The sequence below is a fragment of the Eretmochelys imbricata genome, chromosome 10, assembly GCF_965152235.1.
Source record: "Eretmochelys imbricata isolate rEreImb1 chromosome 10, rEreImb1.hap1, whole genome shotgun sequence".
Lineage (NCBI taxonomy): Eukaryota > Metazoa > Chordata > Testudines > Cheloniidae > Eretmochelys > Eretmochelys imbricata.
Genome location: NC_135581.1, coordinates 63,768,903 through 63,793,198, shown reverse-complemented (window position 1 = coordinate 63,793,198; position 24,296 = coordinate 63,768,903).

Here is a 24,296-nt window from a genome sequence, read left to right as displayed (position 1 = left end):
GTGGGACCCCACTCGTTATGCCCTTCCAGAATGACTGTGAACCACTGATAACTACTCTCTGGGAATGATTTGCCAACCAGTTATGCGCCCACCTTATAGTACCTCCATCTACGTTGTATTTCCCTAGTTTGTTTATGAGAAGGTCATATAATATATGTTATAGGGTTGCCTTCTTGAGATATGTCTGAGCAAGTTGTTTTCTTCTAGTAATTGGGTCAGGATTTTTCTAACCTTAAATCACTCGGCCAAATTGTATTATTGAGTTTACATGCCACCCCCTAAGACACTTCCAATTCGGGATGCTTGACCTCTTTTTCAGCATCTGAACTTTGTGAACTGGAAGGTTTGTCTTTCGAGTGAAAAGGCTGGGTTTGAGTTTCATTTGGAAGAGATTGTGGGGAAAGGGGCAAATGGGGGGGGGGGAGAAGGGGTTAAAACAAAGTGGAAAGCAGCCACAATAAACACAGATACAGACTAGGGAGAAGAGAAAAGGGAGAAGAGAGGAGGAGGAGGAGGAAGAAACTAAGGAAATAATAAATGCCATACATAAACACACCTATCCTTGGATGCCTAGATTTGGGGCAGGAGTGGGGGATTTGTCTATCCTAAAATAAACTGGTTTCAGAGTAACAGCCGTGTTAGTCTGTATTCGCAAAAAGAAAAGGAGTACTTGTGGCACCTTAGAGACTAACCAGTTTATTTGAGCATGAGCTTTCGTGAGCTACAGCTCACTTCATCAGATACATACCGTGGAAACTGCTGCAGTTTCCACGGTATGTATCTGATGAAGTGAGCTGTAGCTCACGAAAGCTCATGCTCAAATAAACTGGTTAGTCTCTAAGGTGCCACAAGTACTCCTTTTCTTTTTGCTAAAATAAACTGTGGCTTAGTGGAGCAGTAGAAAGTGTTTTGCTTTGTGAGCAAGTGATTGGATATTCAAATACCCTTCTAATCTGCAACTAATGAAATATTCTTTTGCTTGATGAAGAATTTATTGGGTGGGTTTTCTGGCCTGTGTTATGCAGGAGGTCAGACTAAATGACCATGAAGGTCCCTTCTGGCCTTTTAAAAAGCAAAACAAACAAACAAACAAACAATAAAACCAACCATCTGTGAATATACAGCATAAGAACAACAAGAAAAAATATTCATCCCCTGCTCCCAAAGGTTTTGGTTTTCTTTTCAAATTACAATACCTTTTAGAGGAAATAAAGGTCCAAAGTAGAGAGATGGAAGGAGAGGAAAATCAAAGCTGAAGTAGTTTTGTGACTATAAAAGTAATTGGTGAAGACGGGCTCTACCATTCCTCTTTTTAGTACTTCTGTACTGTCACACAAGGAGTTATTTATGAGAAGTTATAAGTAGTACAGAATTTGAGGTGTGTCTGTATACATTAACTCCCACCTCTGCTTTATCGACTGTTGTTGGTACCTTTGTCTGCAATAATAATTCTGAGGGTCAGTAACATTTAAGTAAAACACAATCCAAAGTGATGCTGCTAACTGCATTTGCAATTTGACCATGATTTGGTCGTTTTTGGGGTTTTTTTTAAAAGACCTCCATGCAATCCATTATGTGTGCTGTTTGATTTGAAGGCAGGGCATAGGTGGCTGGAAGCTTGCAAGTGTTTTATGTATAATATGTAAGTGACCATTTGATCACTGGATTACATGCTATAAGTGATGTGAATGTGACCTCTAACCATCCAGGTTTCAGTGACGCATTGCTCTGTTATGTATTCCTTCACAAAGATGAAGGCTAGCTTTTTTACCCAAGAAGAACCTATGAGAAGGAACAGCTGTCACCTTCACCCATAAAGCTGATAAAATATTTGCAGGAACACACATAAAATTCTAACTTCTGTCCAAATACCAGCATTGTAACGACCTTCTCCCAGGCCTCACACATTGGGGTGATTTGCTGCAAACTTCCTTTTCATGGCCATTACCATTAAATGCACTGCTGCTTGCTTTAGTATAAGCCATTTGCACTGACGCTGCAGAAGACTGCAATTTCACATTTCACTGCATAGGGAACTGGAGCAGCAGCAGGCTGGACTCAGGGACCGCTACGAGATCATCTTGACAACCAGATATGAGCTAGGAGAGTAGCAGAAAGGCATCAAAGAGGAACATGCTGCTATTCAACAGGGCTTTTTAACTGCAGGAATTTAGGGACTAAGATGACTCCAGCCTGGAAATGGTAAAACCATGGACTCTGCTTTTTCACTTGAAGAGAAAAATATTGTCGCTTCAAAAAGCTGATCTTGTTTTTAACCTTTTTCTACTCGGTTCTAATAAGAGACTATCTAAGCAACACGATGATACAGCGTGGCTCTGTACAACATTAAATCTTTCATAGCAGGTGACCGACTGAAGGTTCGTGCATTGAGTTAGCTGGAATTAGTCTCTTAGTCATAATGTAAATGTGAAAAAGAGAATTTGCTAGTGCTTTGGGATGGGACGAGGGGGGGGAAGGAAGGAGTAATTGAGGTCATATCCACTGAGCTCAGAGACATTTCAAGAAGACATACTGATACCAGTGAGCCACAGGGAGCCACAGTAACAGGAGGGGGCAAGTGATAAGGTAAAACCCAAATAGTCTTTTTAAACTGTACTAGCAGAACAAGAAAAGTAATTACATATTGTCTCAGCAAACATCCACGGCACCACCTGGCGTATTATCAGAGAAATCCCAGGCAGGGATTTTTAACATTAACCTTGACAAACAATGTTGAGATACTTGCCCTCTACATCACACAACTTTCAGTCAAGACTTCACCCTTCAAGCACTACTCAAAGTGCAAACACTCCATGTGAAGCGACTAGAAAGAGAACCAGCTCAGAGAGCCAAGAGAGGCATGGCAGTGAGGCTCCAGGAGAGGAGAAGTAAGACCCTGTTTTACAGAGAGTGCTAGAGCTGCTTTGTATTGCACTTGCAGTACAAAGCAATCCTAAAGCCAGTGAAGTTCTCCCCTATGCAGAGGAATCCTTGGATTGTGGAGATCCCCCTTTACTATCTGATCCACCACCCCACCTCCCAGATCCTAGCACAGGGATCATGGCAAGGGCACCTCTATGTCTTGCTGATCCCCAGCTGTGGAATGGCCCTTGCATGATCTGTCCCTTTCTGACGTCCCCTCAAAGGCAATTGCACAGATGTATCCTCCAGCAAGCATATGACTGTCTCCTACATTGTGTGCTTCCCAGATCTACTGAGAACTGCATTTGCTGCTTTGGACAAACTGCTTTGTTTCCTGTTTGTTCTGTAACGCTTCCACAATGTCTTTCTGAAGGTGTCTCCTCGCTCCAGCATTACATCTTACCTCCAAATAAGATTCCCCTACTCCCAGGCTGCTAGCTCGTTGTTCTACCCCAATGACCAAGTTTTTGCAAGTGGATACCCACATCTGATAAATTAACCTGAAGCCAGCTCACTGCCTGCTCTTAGTTTCTTAGAATTCCCCTTTATCTTTATTCTGCTCTCTATTAAACGTATATTATTGATAGATTAAAGTTGACCTGTCACAACTTGGTCACAGTCACTCAACAAATGTGTGGCAGGGCAGGAAGGGAATCCAGGATTCTTGATTGAGATTCCTGTGCTGTGACCACTATATAGCACTTCCTTTGCAAACCACTAATGATGCTATCAGGATGTTCATCACAGAACACTACTGTGGCTTTTGCCATGGACCTCTGTAACATCACATGTCATACCATGTTATGATGCTGGGAGTACTCTGAGCTTAACTGGGGGATACTTTGATATATGAGCATAGTCTATCACTGCACTCTAGTAGGGTGATTGACCTGCTCATACAAACCCATTCCCTTCCTGGCTGTAGATGAGCTATTGAAGATGCAGCTTGTGGAGCATCTCCCTTAGTTTATCAGGTAAAAGGCTTAGACTTCTGGAGTTGAAGAGTCTGAATTCCAATCCCTTTGATGTTATAAAGTAATTATTAATCTTAGTATCAATTAGGGTGTTCCAAATCATAAGTTATTTCATTGCACAGGTCATAACATCTAAGGTACCAAACATCAGTAGACAAATTTTACTTGACACATCACAGGGTAAAAGAAGTCCCCTGAGGTTCTTCTTCCAGATGCTGGGAGACCCTGGCACGCCCACATATTTATACTGGGTGGCTCATACACAGGCCCCAATTTCTTACTTTTTGCGGGGGGGGGGGGGGGGGGGGCGGATGCTACCTTTTGCGTTCTTAAGTTCCTTCTGATGGGGGGATGAAAAGGAAAGTTAAATGCCCCAGCACACCTGTCATAAATATAAAGGGAAGGGTAAACACCTTTAAATCCCTCCTGGCCAGAGAAAAAACCCTTCCACCTGTAAAGGGTTAAGAAGCTAGGATAACCTCACTGGCACCTGACCAAAATGACCAATAAGGAGACAAAATACTTTCAAAGCTGGAGAGGAGGAGACACAAAGGTTCTCTCAGTCTGTGTGTTGCTTTTGCCAGGACCAGAGCAGGAGTGCAGGTCAGAACTCCTGTAAAGGGCTAATAAGCAATCTAGTTAGATATGTGTTAGATTCTGTTTTGTTTAAATGGCTGATAAAATAAGTTGTGCTGAACAGAATGTATATTCCCGTTTTTGTGTCTTTTTGTAACTTAAGGCTTTGCCTAGAGGAATTCTCTATGTTTTGAATCTGATTACCCTGTAAGGATTCACCATCCTGATTTTACAGAGGTGATTCTTTTACTTCTATTAAAATTCTTCTTTTAAGAACCTGATTGCTTTTTCATTGTTCTTAAGATCCAAGGGTTTGGGTCTGTGTTCACCTATGCAAATTGGTGAGGATTTTTATCAAGCCTTCCTCAGGAAAGGGGGTGTAGGGTTTGGGGAGGATTTTGCGGAGAAAGATGTTTCCAAGCGGGCTCTTTCCCTGTTATATATTTGTTAGACACTTGGTGGTGGCAGCAATAAAGTCCAGGGGCAAAAGGTAAAATAGTTTGTACCTTGGGGAAGTTTTAACCTAAGCTGGTAAAAATAAGCTGAGGGGGTTTTTCATGCAGGTCCCCACATCTGTACCCTAGAGTTCAGAGTGGGGAAAAAACCTTGACAACACCCAAGAATAACTTCTTCCCAGGGCCCCTCAAAAGGGAAAAAGCCAACAATACCACCTCTGTGTATGGTTTTCATTGAATCTTTCTGGCAGGGATGCTGAATCAGGCTCACTTTGGCAGGCTTACCCTAGATAGGCGATCCCTCTTTAGCTTCAGGAATCACTCCAACTGTTTCCCAGTCACAGTGATCTCTCCTCACAGCTGACTGCAGTTTCTTCCTGTTAAAAGGCCTGCCTTGTAAATCAGGTATGGTAGGGCGGGGGAGGGGCAGGCCCAGGCCCACGCCCACACCCAGCCTCTCTAGCTCCTTCCTCATCGTTGTGGGATTTATACACCCTGTCACAATGGTTTTTAGGTTTCCTTCATTTGCATATGCCGTATTTCTCCAGTTTCAGCTCCTTTTACCTTCAAACACCTTGTGATTCCTGTTCTAATGATGTGTGTGTGCTGTATGTATTTCTTGATTTACAAAAAGCCTTAATTTGTTAATAGAATTTTTACAATCAATGGGCCAGATCCTTAGCTGGTATAAACTAATATAGATTTACACTAGCAAGAAATGCAATGGATTATACTATTTTGCAAGAATTCACATGCATCTTAAGCACTGTATGATCACTGACCATCACACAGTCTAATAGGTGAGGTTTTTTCCAAGACATTCAAGTAAAGTGACCTGCTTTTACAGATTTGCATTCAAAATTTCTTTTGTATGTAGTTCTGTTTTTATACATGTCTGTCATATCCATATCCTAGAAATATCTTTTGACAAAATACCCAGAACACATTGTTCAGGTAAAGCATAGTTCAGTATTTAGATCAGACTTTTGTATGTATATTTTACCTACATAGACCACTAACTATTTATCACATTTTTTTTTAATTGAAACATTTAAGAAAGACATTGACAGTATTAAAATAATGTTTTCTTTAGTAGAGAGAAAGGAGGATGTTCTGGGCATATGTGCACACAAACTTCCACATGCACCATATTTCAGCACAATTTGAGACAGACCTTAACATCATTAACATACCATGATCACTATTCTGTTTGTAATCAGTGGTAAAAAGAAGTGGGCAAACTAACCTGACCTGAACTCCATATTCCCCAAGTGAGAAGTGGGGAAACTGTTTACCCTCAACTGGTTGTAACTAATACATAGGAATTCCTCCTCTTTCCTATGAGTGCCATGTTGTAGGATGTGCCTACACTGTAGCGCCCCCTGCTGGGGTAGTATAGTGCTACACATGCTCCCTGCCTCAGTTTCCTTTCTCAGGAAGTTAATAATTCCACATCTGGCAATCTTGAGGCTCGATTCAATAAAACCTTCTTTAGGTTTTGGGTTTTTTAATTACAAAACCTCCTACAAAAGGGGCCACAACAGAATCACAAATAATCAAGAGTACTTCTAGCATACAGGGTTCCTCTGAATCCTGTCCTCTAAGCTCCATTCCCAGGCCCTTCAGGGTACTCGCTCAGTCTGTCCTCATGGCAGCGCTCCTCCTGCAGCTGGGTAATTCATGCAATTATTATCCCTCTCCTTATCAGGAGTCCCCAGCTCTCCTCCTGGAGCTAGGAAGCAATTTATCTCCCTGAGCTGGCTCCACTTTATCCTCAGAGGGTTTGGCAGACTTCTCCTGCTGGTGTTCGCCCCCTGCTAAGTCAGGGCCCTGCAAGAGCCTTCTTACTCCTTCCAGTGACTGTAGGCATCTGCCCTGTGAAGGAGGTGGCAACAGTTATCATTTTTTATTGGCTGGTTGAGAAGGGAGCTCTGCCTTACCCTCTCTGCAAGGATTCTGGCCCCAAGCCCTTAAAGATACAGTAGCAGGATTCCTCCTAAATGCTGCTTCTTCCCAGGACCCTTTATCCTCTCTCCCCAGGTCTCCTCAGGCTGTCTGTATTTGAACATCCAGAACTTTTAAATAACAATGCCACCTGATTTTGGAGGACTGAGCAGTAGGCAGTACTGCCCTTATGGGGCAGACTACCCTGTCAGAATCAATCCCTTTTATCTATCTCCTCCTTGTGCTGGATGTAATCTGATGGTGGTATTACCTGGCTAGGAGGATACCATTTCAGGATTAAGAAAAATAAATAGAAAAACAGAGTGAATGTAGTAAGCGCCAAAGGTGCTTGACTGACAGTCTTAGGGCCTCTGGCCTCTATTTGTCCAGAGAACAGGTACTGCATATGCAGCAATGATGTAAACCTCTTCACAATGAGTAAAATTCACCCCTGAGCAGAAGACCAGCAGGAGACCTATATGCCACATAATTACTCAATATAGTTCAGCTTAGGTGGATACTTTGTGCAGCGCCTCTGCCCAGAGGTGAATTTCATTCATTACACTGGTCGATAGGCATCAACTCTGACCACATGTAGAGGTCCGTCTCCATGTACAGCACCTTGCTCTAGCCTTTTCTGATGAGACTACTCACAAGGGAATTTTGGCTGGAACATACATTGAGCAAGCCAGACAATTCTACAGCTCTCTTCCTGAAGATACACACAAAGTCCTTCTCCATCACACAAAAATAAGGGTTGAATAGAAGTCTTAGTTCCTATTTTCAAGGGTTATTTTTTAAACTATGTTTTCCACTTCATGAGAAGCCTGTGCCAGAAGTACCCCGTTGTGAGTAATAGAATAATTCAAAGAGTGGCTCTTCAAATTGATATACTTCATGTATATGTTGGTGAAATAGGTGGATCAAATGTTTGCAAGAAGTGGATATTTTGGCAGAATTCTTAGGCCTGAAAGCCAACAATAGTGCCTTATTATGTGTCTAGTAGATAGTATATTGCAAGTGTTTGAATGCCTTTTTACATTTGGATGATTGAAGTTCACAATAAGAAAGCACAAATTCTGAGACTAGGGAGGTATTTGAAATGAAACTGCCATTTTTTAAAGTATAGTACCTGTTCCCTGCCCTGAAATTTTATTCAAGTTACCATACTGAAAACCAAAGAGAGTGAAATATTGGAAAAGGAGATGTTATAGAAAGAATAAAAAGAGAATTTTCCTGATGGATTCCTTAATCATGTACAAGTCACTGGTGAACAATAAAATACAGTGAAGATTGCTTCAGAAATTAGGTCTTGACCTGAGATGTTGAAAAATAGTTCAAAGCAAATTGAAAACATAAATGGATTCATGTTTTTTTCCAAACTATGTTTCAGAATAATGAAGACAAAGTCTGTGTGTCATACCAAAGCCTAACATTAAAATTAATGTTACCCACCTTTTAAAAAAATTGATAAATTGCTCTGCATTTAGAGTGTTCTATGTAATTTATTGTAATGCCACAGGAGAATATAGCACACGCAAAAAAAACCTTGCAGTTTAAATGATGTTCAGGTCATCATGACACATGCCAGCCGAATCAAAGAAATACAGAGCTAAGACTGACATTCTGTATTTAAGATGTTGCAACATCTGTTATGTCTGGGTCTCCTGGGATGAACTTAACTGCACAGAGTATTAGACCTGGGACCTGATTCTAATTGCTCTTACACTGTTTTTACATCACTGTAACGCCACTGAGCTAAATTCTTTCCCCACTTACACTGGTATGAATCTAGACTTTAGTGGAGTAATTCCAGATTTACACTGGTCTAAATGAGTACAGAATTTGACTCACTGACTTCAATGGAGTTAAACCTGATTTACGTTGGTGTACCCAAGACCAGAATTAGGCCAATAATAATCTTTTACCTGTCATCTTGCTGGATCACAAAACAAGTTTTCTGCTGTCTGGGCATAGCTAATATATTAAACAAAATGTTGATGAAAGCATTCTATACATACGAGATGGAGCTTCTAAAGATGTTATGTTTAAGTGAAATTATCATTTGTGAATGGTGACAAATTAACAGCTATGGAGACTCAGGGCAAAGTCAAATTTAACTGCATAACAAATACAACCAGGGAGCAGCTCCAGCCCTCACAGGCTAAGCCCCGTTGTATTAATTTAGATGGACTATAGAGGCCCTAACAGGTCAACAAAACCCAGTCACTGTCCAACATTAAAGAGTTTTAAACAAGGTTTGGCGTTTCATACACAGAGACCTCAGCCTGCTTAGTATCCGGGCAAACACACTATTTAAAATCCTTTTTAACTTTGTATGAAAGATAGAGATAAGAAGGAAAAACAGCTAAAGCATTTGAAATGGCAAGTTTTAAATAAGGCTTTCATTTTAACAATATCCCTTGTTCCTTTTCCATTTAGCTGCAGAGAGTTCTTAAAAGGAAAACAAATCAGTTTTTAGAGTAGCAGCCGTGTTAATCTGTATTTGCAAAAAGAAAAGGAGTACTTGTGGCACCTTAGAGACTAACAAATTTATTTGAGCATAAGCTTTTGAGCATAAGCTTTCGTGAGCTACAGCTCACTTCATCGGATGCATTTGAAGTGAGCTGTAGCTCACAAAAGCTTATGCTCAAATAAATTTGTTAGTCTCTAAGGTGCCACAAGTACTCCTGTTCTTTCTGCGAAATCAGTTTTTGACCGTCTCTGAGGTGATGTGTACATTGCAATTAGACACCTGGGCTGGCCTGTGCCAGCTGACTTGGGCTAAGGGGCTGTTTAATCGTGGTGTAAATGATTGGACTCCAGCCTGAGCTCTTGGATCTCCCACATCACAGAATGCTAGAGCCTGGGCTCCAGCCCAAGCCTGAAAGTTTACATTGCAATTAAACAGCCCCTTAACCTGAGCCCTGTGAGCCTGAGTCAGCTGGCCTGGGCTAGCCGGGTTTTTTTTAATTTCAGTGTAGACATGCCCTCAGATGGTATTAAAGATGGTGGTAAACTGTCCTTTTGAGGAAAAGAGAAGACATTAGTCGAGATGGGCTGGAGTTGTCATTGCTGTTGCCGTCATTGCCGTCTTGCTTCCTAGAAGACAAACTCTCTCAAAAGGGGAGAGAAAAGAACAACAGAGACAGAAAAAGAAGCTTCTGTCGCTTGCAACCTCATCACTGGAGAAACACAGGCACAGAGACACCTGGTCTTATCAGCCACTCTGAGACCTGGCAAAAATGGGCTAGAATCAGGCTCTTCAAGGTTTTGCTTTTAGTTGCCCCTCTGGTCACTGGTTTTCTGCAGCATTGCTAAATATGCAGTCTTGGCTGGCTAAGCCAAACTCTTATTAAACAGAAGTAAGAAAGAGAGAGAGAGATGGGAAAGAAAAAGTAAGGCAGGGAAGAAAAAGGAGACATGGTGGGGGACTGAGAGAGTGAAAGACTAAGGGCAGGTCTTCATTGCTTTGCAGTTTGGACTATAGGGGTGTAAATGGTAGCGTGCACCACAATGCTGTGCTGTAATTCCCCTGTGTAGACGCTGAGGGTGTGAACTTAAAGGTCCCTAGTTCACACTAATGTAGTCCTTTTCAAACAGGTGGTATGGGGGATTCAAATGGAGCTGGTGGCATCATCTGGCTCCCTCTCTGTGCCATGGTCTGGTCAGGACATCTCTCAAGATTAGGACAAAGACAGTCCAGGGTCCCAGGAAATGGCAAGGGTGTCAGCCATAATGGTGAAGCTTGTTGCAGTAGCCAGTTTTTCTTCCCAATGTCTCTTTAAGGACCTCCAAAAGAGAGTGAGGGATGGAATAGCCTCATGCCTTCATTATTTTGCCCACCAATTAGGCCTAATTTCCAACACACCAATTTTGGATCATGATTTCTGGTTCCACACTTTTCTTGTTTACTAAGCATGATCTTCACACACTCCTTGAGTTTTATCTGTAAGCCTTTTAGTTTGGACTTGGTCTGTCTCCCTTTTGCAACTTCTCACCAACATTTATTATTATAGGATTTTGTGACATTTCATGAACTTATACTCACTTTTTACAGTTGTAGGCCCAATTATCACAACGCCCCTGAAATACAGTTTATTGTGTGCTAGTTTGCTGCATTTTTACACCCACAGTTGGTTTCAGAAAAGTGGGAAATAGAGATCACTGAGAATCATCATCATAAACTGCATCATTTCCAAAGGATTCAATCACTGGTCTCCAAAAGTGGACTGCCATTGTAGTACATTACTTTACCTAGCAATGCAATAGCTGAACTCCTGGGTGTATATCAGAAGTAGGCTGGCATTTAAATACTTGACCCACCCATCACTCTGCAGCTGCCTTAGCTCCCAGCATCTTTTTACATCAATCACGAAAACAGACTCCAAAAAGAGCGATCAGTCATTGTCAGAGTGACACCACAGCAATGGGAAACCTGTATTAGCTGACATTTCTTAGACTAGTATTTTATGGACATTTCTTATTGTGCAAGGGATGTAGAGGGCCAGACTGGGTGGTCAAATTATCCGACTAGCCTCTAAACATTCACTTTCCAGAAATGTCTTCAATAATATTTTAAATCAGTATAAAGTTAAACCATTTTGAACTGTAGTAAAAAGTCCCCATAAACACAAGCTACTGCATCTGTGAAACAGCCTATTTTCAAAGTTGAATATCCTGGAGGTTTAAAAATTGCTTTAGAAAAAGCAGAACAGATCATATTATTCAGGGATTTGCCGCACTTCCTGGGTTGTAACCAGTTTAAAAATAAGAAAAGTAAAGTGGCTTACAGGAGCATGCTTTGGATACAGTATTAACTGGTAGACCTTAAAGTGACAACAACCATCCAAATGACAAAGGTCAATGATATTCATTGCCATACTCAATTGTGCTGCAGGATGTCCTGTTCTTTGCTCTAAAACTATGGAATCTCTCGCTAACTGTTTAAAAAACAAACCAAAGAACCCAGCTCTAAATGACTCTAAATCAGGGGTTTGTGTAACTTTTTCCACACTGTGGCCCACATTGTAATACAGAAATTGTCTCATGGGTACCTTCCCATCCCTGACCGCTGGAACTACCTCTCTTTCCTGATTAGTCACACCCTCTTAAAATCTTGCCCCTCCATTAGCTTTTGGGACGCTGTTCTCACCCCCACTTCCCTCCATTCCACACACTCTTACACACACTTTTCTGCCACCAGGTACTACTCAGAGGCCACGTCTACACTACAAAAGTACTCTGATGTTACAGAAGTCGATTTTTGGGAACAGATTATGTAAAGTCGAGTGCATGCATTCACACTAAGCACATTAATTCGGCGGTGTGCGTCCACAGTACCGTGGCAAGCATCGACATTCCGAGCGGTGCACTGTGGGTAGCTATCCCACAGTTCCTGCAGTCCCCGCTGCCCATTGGAATTTTGGACTGAGCTCCCAATGCCTAATGGGGCCAAAAATTTGTTGTAGGTGGTTATGGGTAAATGTCATTGGTCAACCCCTCCTCCCTCCATGAAAGCAACAGCAGACAATCATTTTGCGCCCTTTTCCCTGGATTGCCCGAACAGACGTCATAGCACGGCAAGCATGGAGCCCGTTCAGCTCACCGCAGCAGTTATGACTATTGTAAACACCTCGCGCATTATTGTGCAGTTTATGCAGAACCAGCACCTGAAAAACCAGGCGAGGATGCGACAGCAGCGCAGTGATGAGGACATGAACACAGATTTCTCTAAAACTGCGGTCCCCAGCAATTTGGAGATCATGGTGTTAATGGGGCAGGCTCATGCCGTGGAACGCCAATTCTGGGCCCCGGAAACAAGCACAGAGTGTGGGACCGCACAGTGTTGCAGGTTTGGGATGATTCCCAGTAGCTCCAAAACTTTCACATGCATAAGGGCACTTTCATGGAACTTTGTGACTTGCTTTCCCCTGCCCTGAAGCACAAGAATACCAAGATGAGAGCAGCCCTCACAGTTCACAAGTGAGTGGCAATAGCCCTGTGGAAGCCTGCAACGCCAGACAGCTACCGGTCAGTCGGGAATCAATTTGGAGTGGGCAAATCTACTGTGGGGGTTGCTGTGATGCAAGTAGCCAACGCAATCATTGAGCTGCTGCTATCAAAGGTAGTGACTCTGGGAAATGTGCAGGTCATACTAGATGGCTTTGCTGCAATGGGATTCCCTAATTGTTGTGGGGCTACAGACGAAATGCATATCCCTATCTTGGGACCAGACCACCATGGCAGCCAGTACATAAACCTCCAGGGGTACTTTTCAATGGTGCTGCAAGCACTGGATCACAAGGGACCTTTCACCAGCATCAATGCGGGATGGCCAGGAAAGGTTCATCGCTCGCGTCTTCAGGAACTCTGGTCTGTTTAAATGGCTGCAGGAAGGGATTTACTTCCCAGACCAGAAAATAACTGTTGGGGATGTTGAAATGCCTATAGTTATCCTTGGGGACCCAGCCTACCCCTTAATGCCATGGCTCATGAAGCCGTACACAGGCACCCTCGACAGTAGTAAGGAGCTGTTCAACGATAGGCTGAGCAAATGCAGAATGGTGGTAGAGTGTGCATTTGGACGTTTAAAGGGTCGCTGGCGCAGTTTACTGACTCACTCAGACCTCAGCAAAACCAATATTCCCATTGTTATTGCTGCTTGCTGTGTGCTCCACAATCTCTGTGAGAGTAAGGGGGAGACGTTTATGGTGGGGTGGGAGGTTGAGGCAAATCGCCTGGCCACTGAGTACGCACAGCTAGACACCAGGGCAGTTAGAAGAGCACAGCAAGAAGCGCTGTGCGTCAGAGAAGCTTTGAAAACCAGTTTCTTGACTGGCCAGGGTACTGTGTGACAGTTCTGTTTGTTTCTCCTTGATGAAAACCCACCCCCTTGGTTGCCTCTAAATTCCCTGTAAGCCACCCGCCCTCCCCCCTTCAATCACAGCTTGCTTGCAAAGGAAATAAAGTCACTATCATTTAAAAAACATGTATTCTTTATTAATTGATTATAAAAATAGGGAGATAACTCACAAGATAGCCCATGTGGGGTGTGGGAGTAGGGAAGGAAAAGGCCACTTTAAAACTTGTTGAATGACAGCTTTCTGTTGCTTGGGCTTTCCACTGGGGTGGAGTGGTTGAGTGCCCAGAGCCTCCCCCCCCGCCCCCGTGTTCTTCAGTGTCTGGTTGAGGAGGCTATGGAACTTGGAGAGTAGGGAGGGCAGTTAAACAGGGGCTGCAGTGGCAGTCTGTGATCCTGCTGCCATTCGTGAACCTCCACCAGACACCGAAACATGTCCGTTTGATCCCGCAGCAGCCTCAGCATTGCCTCATGCCTCCTCTGATCTTCCTGCTGCCACCTCTCCTCACGTTCATCGGCTACTTTCCTGTACTCTACTATTGTGTCCCTCCACACATTCTGCTGAGCTCTGTCAGTGCCGGACGACTGCATGAGCTCAGAGAACATGTCACTGCGCGTGCGTTTTTTTCGCCGCCTTATCTGAGATAGCCTTTGGGATGGAGGAGGGAGGCTTGAAACATTTGCAGCTGCTGGAGGAAAAAAAGGGAGTGAAGTATTTAAAAAGATACATTTTACAGAACAATGGCTATACTCTTTCATGGTGAACAACACTATTCACATTACATAGCATATGTGATTTTGGTACAAGGTCGCATTTTGCATCTTATATTGAATGCCTGCAGCTTTGGTGTTAGAGATCACACACGCAGGGCTGGGCAACAGAATTCGGCTTGCAGGCGGCCATGGTAAGCCACAGTCTTTCAGCTTCTGCAACCTTCATAACAGCAACCCCCTCCTCTCCCATACTAAGCAAAGCACGTTGAGTAGGCCATTTAGTGCTGTGGTTTTCCTGTTAACATGCCGCAGCAGAAACCAAACTAAACCCCGCCCCCGTTCCAATTCTCTGGGATGATTGCTTTACCCCTCACCCAACTGCGTCGCTGGTATCAGGAAGATCCCTGCTAGCCAAACTCGAACAGCTTAGCGCCAATCCTCCCTTCCCACCGTGTGGTTAACTGCGGGGAGGATTTCTTTTCAGCCACAGGCAAACAGCCTAGTAGGAACGGCCACCTCTGAATGTCCTCTTAATTAAATTCCCCTATTTCAACCAGGTTACCATGAACGATATCACTCTCCTGAGGATAACACAGAGAGATAAAGAACGGATGTTGCTTCAATGCCAGCAAACACCGGGACCATACCCTGCCAGGCTTTGTCATGCAATGATACCAGATTACCTGCTACTAGCATGGCGTGGTAAAGTGTCCTACTATGGAGGACGGAATAAGGCTGCTTTCCAAAGGCTGCTTTCTGCAAAGGCTTTTAGAGTACCTCCAGGTGGTACATCCCCAGACACATTAACATACTTTTCCAGTAGCTGTACTGGACACGAATGCATCCCAAGTCCTCAGGGCTACTTAATCATTAAAAAACGCTTGCTTTTATAACATGTATTATATTTTAAAAGGTACACTCACCAGAGGTCCCTTCTCCAGCTTCGTTGCGTTGGGAGGTATTTCAGTCAGGGTGATAAAAAGATCCTGGCTGTCGGGGAGACTGGTGTGCTGTGTGCTCTCCTCAAGCTCGTCCTCCTCCTCCTCCTCATCTTCCCCATCCGCAAAATCCTCAGGCATGACGGAGAGTACCCCATCATCGGAGTCCATGGACGGGGGTGGGGTAGTGGTGGCGGCCCCCCCTAAGACTGCATGCAGCTCAGCCTAGAAGCAGCATGTCTGGGGCTCTGTCCCGGAGCATCCGTTTGATTCTTTGGTTTTCTGGTACGCTTGTCTGAGCTCCTTAAGTTTCACGCAGCACTGTGTTGCGTCCCTGCTGTAGTCTCTGTCGCTCATGGCCTCGGAGATCTTTTGAAATAGTTTGGCATTTCATCTTTTGGAACGTAGTTCTGATAGCACGGATTCCTCTCCCCACACAGCGATCAGATCCAGTACCTCCCATTCGGTCCATGCTGGAGCTCTTTTTCAATTCTGGGACTGCATGGTCACCTGTGCTGATGAGCTCGCCTGGCCAAACAGGAAATGAGATTCAAAAGTTCCCGGGGCTTTTCCTGTACACCTGGCCAGTGCATCCGAGTTCAGAGTACTGTCCAGAGCGGTCACAATAGTGCACTGTGGGATAGCTCCCGGAGGCCAATACCTTCGAATTGTGTCCACACTAACCCTAATTCAAAACGGCGATGTCGATTTCAGCACTAATCCCCTCGTTGGGGAGGAGTACAGAAATTGGTTTTAAGAACCCTGTATGTCAAAAAAAAATGTCCATTGTGTGGATGGGTGCAGGGTTAATTCGATTTAACGCTGCTAAATCTGACATAAACTCGTAGTGTAGACCAGGCCTTAGTCTTCTCTTGCATGCACATGCTTGGTTCCGCTCTCTTGGATATACTGCTAAGATGCCTCATTCCCTTCTCTTTTCTCCTCCTGGAGATTCCTATCCTGTTGGTACCTCTCAGCTCCAGTCACACCATTGGCCCTGATTCCTACAATACTTTCTGTTCTCTCTCTTCCCACTTTATGTATAGCAGGAACCATTATATAGCAATAACCCTTAGTCTATGTAACTAGGGTGGTCTGTCTTGAAGCTTCTACAGTTCAGGAGGCAGATCCCAAGTGCCCATAGAAGGAAGAGGAAATAAAAAAGGGAGCTATCACCAGGCAACCAGCCAGCTCTCTGAGGACCAGTATCAAGAGTTTCAGCCTCCACAGATCCAGGCTCTAAATAGTTTAAGTGAGCGGTGCCACGAGTTCTTTCTTAAATAACGACATTGCTGTATTATAGCACCAGAAAGATCTGTATAGATTTTTATGTTTAAGTATTTTTAAATATTATGGATCCACAGGGACCCATCTGAGCTATTTGTTTACACACATATCAAGTCATAATTCTAAGAAAACTTTCTTAGATTTATGGTTATCAAAAATGTGAGTGACTCAGGCTTTTGCTTAGGCTACAAAAGCTCACCGATTCTGAATTGAAAAGCATAATGACTACTGCTAGCATTCTTCATTGAAACTCTCTCGATGTAGCTAAGAATCATATCTGCCCTCTATTAAGAATTAAACAAATGCTGAAATTCTCAAGGTGAGGCTCTAGCAGCAGGCAAGGCAACCTTATATGGACAAAGGTACTTATACCCCTAAAGTGACAGAGATCAATCTTTATTTAAAATATTAATTTTAAAAGGCCAAGTAGCATCCCACAGTATAGTAGATTCACACTGACTCAGCCCATATTTTAACAGAATTATCCTGACAGTAACACAGGGCAAGAAGACAGGGATAACATAAAGAAAGGTACTTTAAAAAATAAAGATGACTGATTTTTAATATTGCCAAAATCTTTAAATTCACAAACTGCTGCCCTTTCTCCCCCCACTTTGCTGAGTTCACAAAATTACTCTATACAAACTTTACAGCATCTGGTTAATAAATAATAATAATAATAATAACAATAAAAGAAATCTAAGGGGACTAATGTTTGTTCTGCCAGCTCTTCGTGGATAGTTTTGTGGCATCTACAAATAATGAATGATTAGAGAACAAACATGAAAAATAATTAAGTTTAAGGCATAAAAAGGTGCACTTAATGCTGGAGAGGTGCCCAGAATAGTTGTTTTGAAATCCCTCTGTTTTTTCCTGATAAATAAGTTACAAAATCGTAAAACAAAGCCAGCAAACAAATTATAAGGATTTATCTCTTATGTGTCATTCCCTTTTGCATGCTTTACTCTGGCCCATTACTTTGATGTTGTTGTGTAGGTTCAGTGGTGTATGGTTTCTTTTTTATGGAGCAACAAGAGTTGCAAATGAGTTTTATAAGCCTGATTTATGTTTCCTCTAAAATCCACAGAGTAAAGTCATATCAGCCTCAACAGTGGTAAGTTAGATCTGAGGCTACTGTAGATATTTTCTACAACATTTGAACTGGATGGGGAAGGGGTGACTGAATTATGGAATAGAGGTGTTCCCAGAGTTCAGAAAGTCTCCTCTTGTACTTTTTACTACTTTGGACCAGAGAAACAGAAAGCAGAACAGAAATTAGACTTTGTTTACTCAGCTCCCTGGTTGAGATCCAGTGCATGGTATCATACTTTAGTTGATTAAAGTCCAATTTCAAAAGGTATTAACTTTTGAATCTGGAACATGGTTATGGATCAGTGACTCTGGAAAGCTCAGTATAGCAGGACATACACTTTCATTAAAAAAATAGAAGGAAATCTATAGCTTTTTCCCTTTCAGAGATAGACATAATGCAGAACCTGATCACTAGGAAGGTTTGTCAATGGAAATAAGGGTATTGTTCCAACAAAAGGTTCATGGGAGGGGGCTGTGAGCTTCTTATGGCTTGCTGTAAGTTTTCCACCGCTGCAGACCAGAGAAGGTCCTTGGGAATGAAAGCAATATCCATTGGTATTTTCCTCCCACTCCATGCCCACGTCTCACCCAGTAGTCTTCTCAGACAAGGCATCCAAACTACCTTAACTCTGCCCCCACAGGAAGGCCCTGGAAAATATAACTAAACACACTACCTAATCTATGCATAACAAACAGTTGTAGTTTAATCAGTTACCTTAAAAAAACTAGAATGCCTTAAATTTAATTGTACTGTGCTTGGGTTATTAACTTCTTTTACTGTCATATATAGTACACATCTGAACTCCTGACTGGAGAAATAGCACATTGAAGAAAATCATTGTCCACTCTTCTTTGAGGGCTGGATCACATAAAGTGTTGCATTCATTCATACATGCTGTATGATTCCATGTGGCAGCCAATTATGCAAAGGCTGTGAAACAAAAAGCCAGAGAGTCTCCATATAGAAACCTCATTTGACCAGATCATGCTGTTAGAGCACTTACATGACAAGAACAAAAGTCAGCGTCATAACAAATCACCACACACAGTAGCCCAGAGATGTGTATGTATGAAAAATGATAAAAATCAATACTTTGTTGTAAACATTTTCAATATTCTGCATACAAAAAACAACAGTAGACTGGTATCCCTGTGGCAACAGAGTTAAAGTAGTGGGAAGTGCCTTGTTTAAGAAGTGCTGCTTTAATTATAAGACCCTTGTGACGGGGTGTGACTCACCATGCTGGCGCCTCCTGCTCGCCATCTTGGGGATTAGCTCTGCAGGTAGGTATGACCACTCCCGATGGTGTCTTGCCCGCCATCACATCTGCTCTCTGACCCACGTCACTCCAGGGAACATGGCATCCTCTTCATGACACAGCCCTCCAGTCATATCACCATCTGTACTCCCCCCTTCCAGAAGTTAGTACTGCAGTCCAACTGTCCAGCCACTTCCCCAGTGATGAGTGGGAGGAACCTGGATCCCGGCTCAGGAACCCTGTCGACGGCACCCTCGTGCTGTGTCTCCTTAACTCCTCTTATGACTGCTATGCTTCCCTGGACCTCTTCCCCTGGCCATCAGCACCTGCTTTGCCCTCACCTCAGGGCCTTCAGGCACTGCTCTGTCCAAGGTACTGGTACTCCTTCCTCTTGCTAGGAACACAAGCTTCCCTCCTTGAGCTCCAGGCAGCTACTGACCCTGCTCTGCCCTGCGGCTCTCCTTTTATGGACCTGCTGGGCCTGGATTGGCTGCTCATCACAGCCTCTCTCCTACTGGCTGCTCTCCTGTGCAGCCTCCCTAGGCCTCTATTAAGTCTTTACATGCCAGTGTGGGGTAGACGCTCCATGATAGCCCTGATGCAGCAAATCACTTAAGCACATGTGTAACTTTAAGCATCTGAGTAATAACTTAAATTTTAGTGGAACTTCTGAAATGCGTAAAGTTACAAATGTGCTTAAGTGATTTATTGGATTGGGGCCTAATATTTTTGGATATTAGCATTCACTCAAACTACTACTATGTGGTACAGACTTAACTTCATCTTAAGAAATATTTCAGAGCACGAATTTAACTTAGAACTGGACTGAACCAAAAAAAAAATCTAAACAGTATGATCTAAACCAGGAGTATTTGGAAGTCTGCACCAGTAACTTGGTTGTTGGATAATCTTGAGATTTGAAAGGGTCACTTCAGAGAGGGATTTCCCTAGGTGGTATTACCTGGAATGACACATTAAACAGGTACATCCCTGGACTTCAGTATACTTGGGGCTAGCACATATTGCAAGAGCACTGGGAGCCACATGTGCATTTCACTGAGTAGAGCTGATCAAAATTTTTCTGATGAAATATTCTTTCATCAAGAAATGCAGATTTGACCAACTAAAATGTTCTCTAGGAACATGTCAATTTCATCAAAATTTTTACTGAAAAATTAATTGAAAAGATTTTGATAAGCTCAAAAGGTTTTGTTTTTACCTTCTCAAAGCACTTCATTTTGATGTCAAACCAGTTGACTTTTATGTTATATTACAATTTATAATATAAATATAATTGAAATGCTTAAACTATTATATCATGACATAATATATTGGTTAATGTAATTTATAATATAATTACCAATTATAATACAAAAAAGTCAAAAGTCAAAACAAAAATATTTTGATCTATCATAATGAAATGTTTTGATATGGTTGATATGATATTTCCTTTAAATTTTACCAAAACAGAATTTCAATATTTCATTCCATGGAAAACTGATTTTTTTTTTTATTCCAATTCAGAACAACAACAACAAAATCACAAAGTTTCAGAATTTCCTGTGAAACAGGAATTCCAGGTTTCATCTATCTCACCTTGATAGACCCAATAAAAATAAGCTTCAGGAGAGAAAATTCTCGCCAAATTCTCTCAAATTAACTACTGGCAAAGCAATATTCATTTGTGCTCATATTCAAGCAACCTGTGACACCTCTGACACAGATGCCAGCAGTGATTATTCCCAATGGAGAAAAGAGGACCCAGCAGTGGAAAGTGTATGGGTTGCAGGCAGCTAGAACAGTGTTTCCCAACTGGTGTGTCATGGCACACTGATGTGCCATCAGGCATGAACTGGTGTGCCACGGAACTTTGGAAAAGTCACTTAGGAGGAGAAAAATAATTCTAATTTATTTTGATTAGTGTCATAAACTTGCATTTTGTGCTGTTGCTCTTTGGGTGTTTGTGTGTGAGACAGATGTTACACACAATACACTCAAATGACCTTTTTTAGAATCATAGGACTGGAAGGGCCCTCAAGAGGTCATCTAGTCCAGTCCCCTGCACTCAAGGCAGGACTAAGTATCATCTAGACCAGCAATTCTCAAAGTGGGGTCCATGGACCCCTGGGGGTCTGGGAGGGTAATCCAGGGGGTCCGTGAGCCATGTCCAGGGAGCCGACCCAGCTGATCAACTCCTCCCCCTCCCTCCCAGTGCCTCCTGCAGCAAAACAGCTGTTCAGCGGCATGCAGGAGGTGGTGAGAGGGAGGGGGAATAGCGGGGATCGGGTGCACTTGGGGGAGGATGGAAAGAGGCAGGGAAGAGGAGGGGCAGGGATGGAGCAGGGGGTGGGAAGAGGCAGGCCCTTCAGGGAAGGGGTGGAGTGAGGGCAGGGCCTGGGGCTGAGCAGGGCTTGAGTACCCCCAGGGAAAATTGGAAGCCATCTTGGGGGTCCATGCCAAATTTCAAATCAAAATGGGTGTCCTTGGGTTGCTAAACTTTGAGAGCTGCTGATCTAGAACATCCCTGACACATATTGGTCTAACATGCTCTTAAAAATCCCCAATGATGGAGATTCCACAACCTCCCTAGGCAATTTATTCCAATGCTTAACCACCCTGACAGTTAGGAAGATTTTCCTAATGTCCAACCTAAACCTCCATTGCTGCAATTTAAGCCCATTGCTTCATGTCCTATCCTCAGAGGTTAAGAACAATTTTTCTCCCTACTCCTTATAACAACCTTTTATGTACCTGAAAACTGTTATCATGTCCCCTCTCAGTCTTCTCGTTTCCAAACTAAACAAACCCAATTTTTTCAATCTTCCCTCATAGGTCATGTTTTCTAGACCTTTAATCATTTTTGTTACTCTACTCTGGACTTTCTCCAAGTTGTCTACATCTTTCCTGAAATGTGATGCCCAGAACTGGACACAATACTCCATTTGAGGCCTAATCAGCATGGAGTAGTGAGGAAGAATGACTCCTCGTGTCTTGCTTACAACACTCCTGCTAATACATCCCAGAATGATGTTCGCTTTTTTTGCAACAGTGTTACACTGTTGACTCATATTTAGCTTGTGGTCCACTATGACCCCCAGATCACTTTCCACAGTACTCCTTCCTAGGCAGTCATTTCCCATTTTGTATGTGTGCAACTGATTGTTCCTTCCTAAGTGTTTGCATGGTGTCACATGGTAGCTGTGTTTTCTTATCAACTGTTAAGTTACAAAAAGAAAAGGAGTACTTGTGGCACCTTAGAGACTAACCAATTTATTTAAGCATAAGCTTTCGTGAGCTACAGCTCACTTCATCTGTAGCTCACGAAAGCTTATGCTCAAATAAATTGGTTAGTCTCTAAGGTGCCACAAGTACTCCTTTTCTTTTTGTGAATACAGACTAACACGGCTGTTACTCTGAAACCTGTTAAGTTACAGTGACTCATAGAAGAATCATAGGTTTCAGAGAAGCAGCTGTGTTAGTCTGTATCCTCAAAAAGAACAGGAGTACTTGTGGCACTTTAGAGACTAACAAATTTATTTTAGCATAAGCTTTCATGGGCGATAGCCCACTTCATCGGATGCACAGAATGGCACATATAGTAAGAAGATATCTATATATACACATACAGAGAACATGAAAAGGTGAAAGTAGCCATACCAACTAAGAGGCTAATTAATTAAGATGAGCTATTACCAGCAGGAGAAAAAAAAACTTTTGTAGTAATAATCAAGATTTAGGCCCATTTAGACAGTTGACAAGAAGGTGTCAGGCTACTTAACATGGGGAAATAGATTAAAAAAGTATGACGATCTAGCCATCTTTCTATCCACCTTATAGTCCATTTATCCAATCCATACTTTTTTAAACTTGCTGATGGTAAATTTTGAATTGAACACTTGAAAATGGACAAATATTTGAAGAAGAGAGATTCTGGTGCCTTCACCTCTACTTTCTGTGATGAAGCTGAACAGGAACATAAGGAAGCCAAAGTGGTGATCCAAAGCTACTGTGAGTGTTATTTGCAATTTGGATTTTCGTTTACAGGTGAACCATCTTACTCTCTTACTGTCTTGTGTATAGGAAGAATCTCTGAAACCATGCTATATTGCCAAGTTAGTTAAAACAGCATAACACAAGATGTTAAAAGTAAACATCCATCCCTTGCCAACCGGGTCAAAAACATTTTTGAGCATTTGAAGGATCAAAATGAAAAACAAGTGCAAATGATGAAAGGCTGTGTAACAGTTTCCGATAAACCACTGAAAGCAGGCCACTTGGTTGCTGAGCTTGTAGCAAAGGCAAAAAAGCTGCATACAATTTGTATAAGATGAGAAAGGAGTTTAAAATGTTCTTAACTTTCGAGGAATGTACATATATGCACTTGATCACAGATGTGGCAAGGAGGGTAAAACTTGCCTACCTGGCCAATATAGTCCACTGTCTCAGTGAACTGAACAGGAAAATGCAAGGTAGAAAAGATTTCAGTGGTAGCCGTGTTAGTCTGTATCAGCAAAAAAAACGGGGAGTCCTTGTGGCACCTTAGACACTAACAAATGTATTTGGGCATAAGCTTTTGTGGGCTGGAACCCACTTCATCGGTATATGTATTTATACCTGCTCCCGTATCTTTTACTTCATTCATCTGATGAAGTGGGTTCTAGCCCACGAAAGCTTATGCCCAAATACATTTGTTAGTCTCTAAGGTAGAAAAGAGAATCTTCTCTCCTGCATGAATAAACTGCATAGGTTTAGATCTAAGTTAGCCTTGTCCCCCCTGGAAAATGTGGCAGATCCTTCTGGCAGTATTTTGGTCAATGTTATTTCTGACCATTTGAAAAATCTGGAAGAAAAATTCAACTCACATTTTCCTTCAACCTATTTGAAGATTTAACTGGATCTGGGATCCTTGGATTTCCTCTGCAATAGAAAGTGCTAAGAATCTTACAATAATGTCTCAAGAGCAAGCGGCTACATTAAGGATAGGCCACTCTTTTTAAAATTAAGTTTGGCGACATGCCTTTGGACTCATTCTGGTTTACAGTGGCAGATGAAAATCTCAGATCATGTTATCTCCATTTTCTTGTCATTTTCAACAACGTATCTGTGCAAGTTAGATTGTTTTCAAGCCTGACCTGCATCAAAAACAAACAGAGAGCATCTGAGATCGGTTGAGCAAAAGCTCAGAGTTGCACTGTCAGCATTTCCTGCCTGGCTGAAATAGCTCTGGGTACCAAGGCAAGCTCAAATTTCTCATGAAAAGTAAGTTTTGTTTT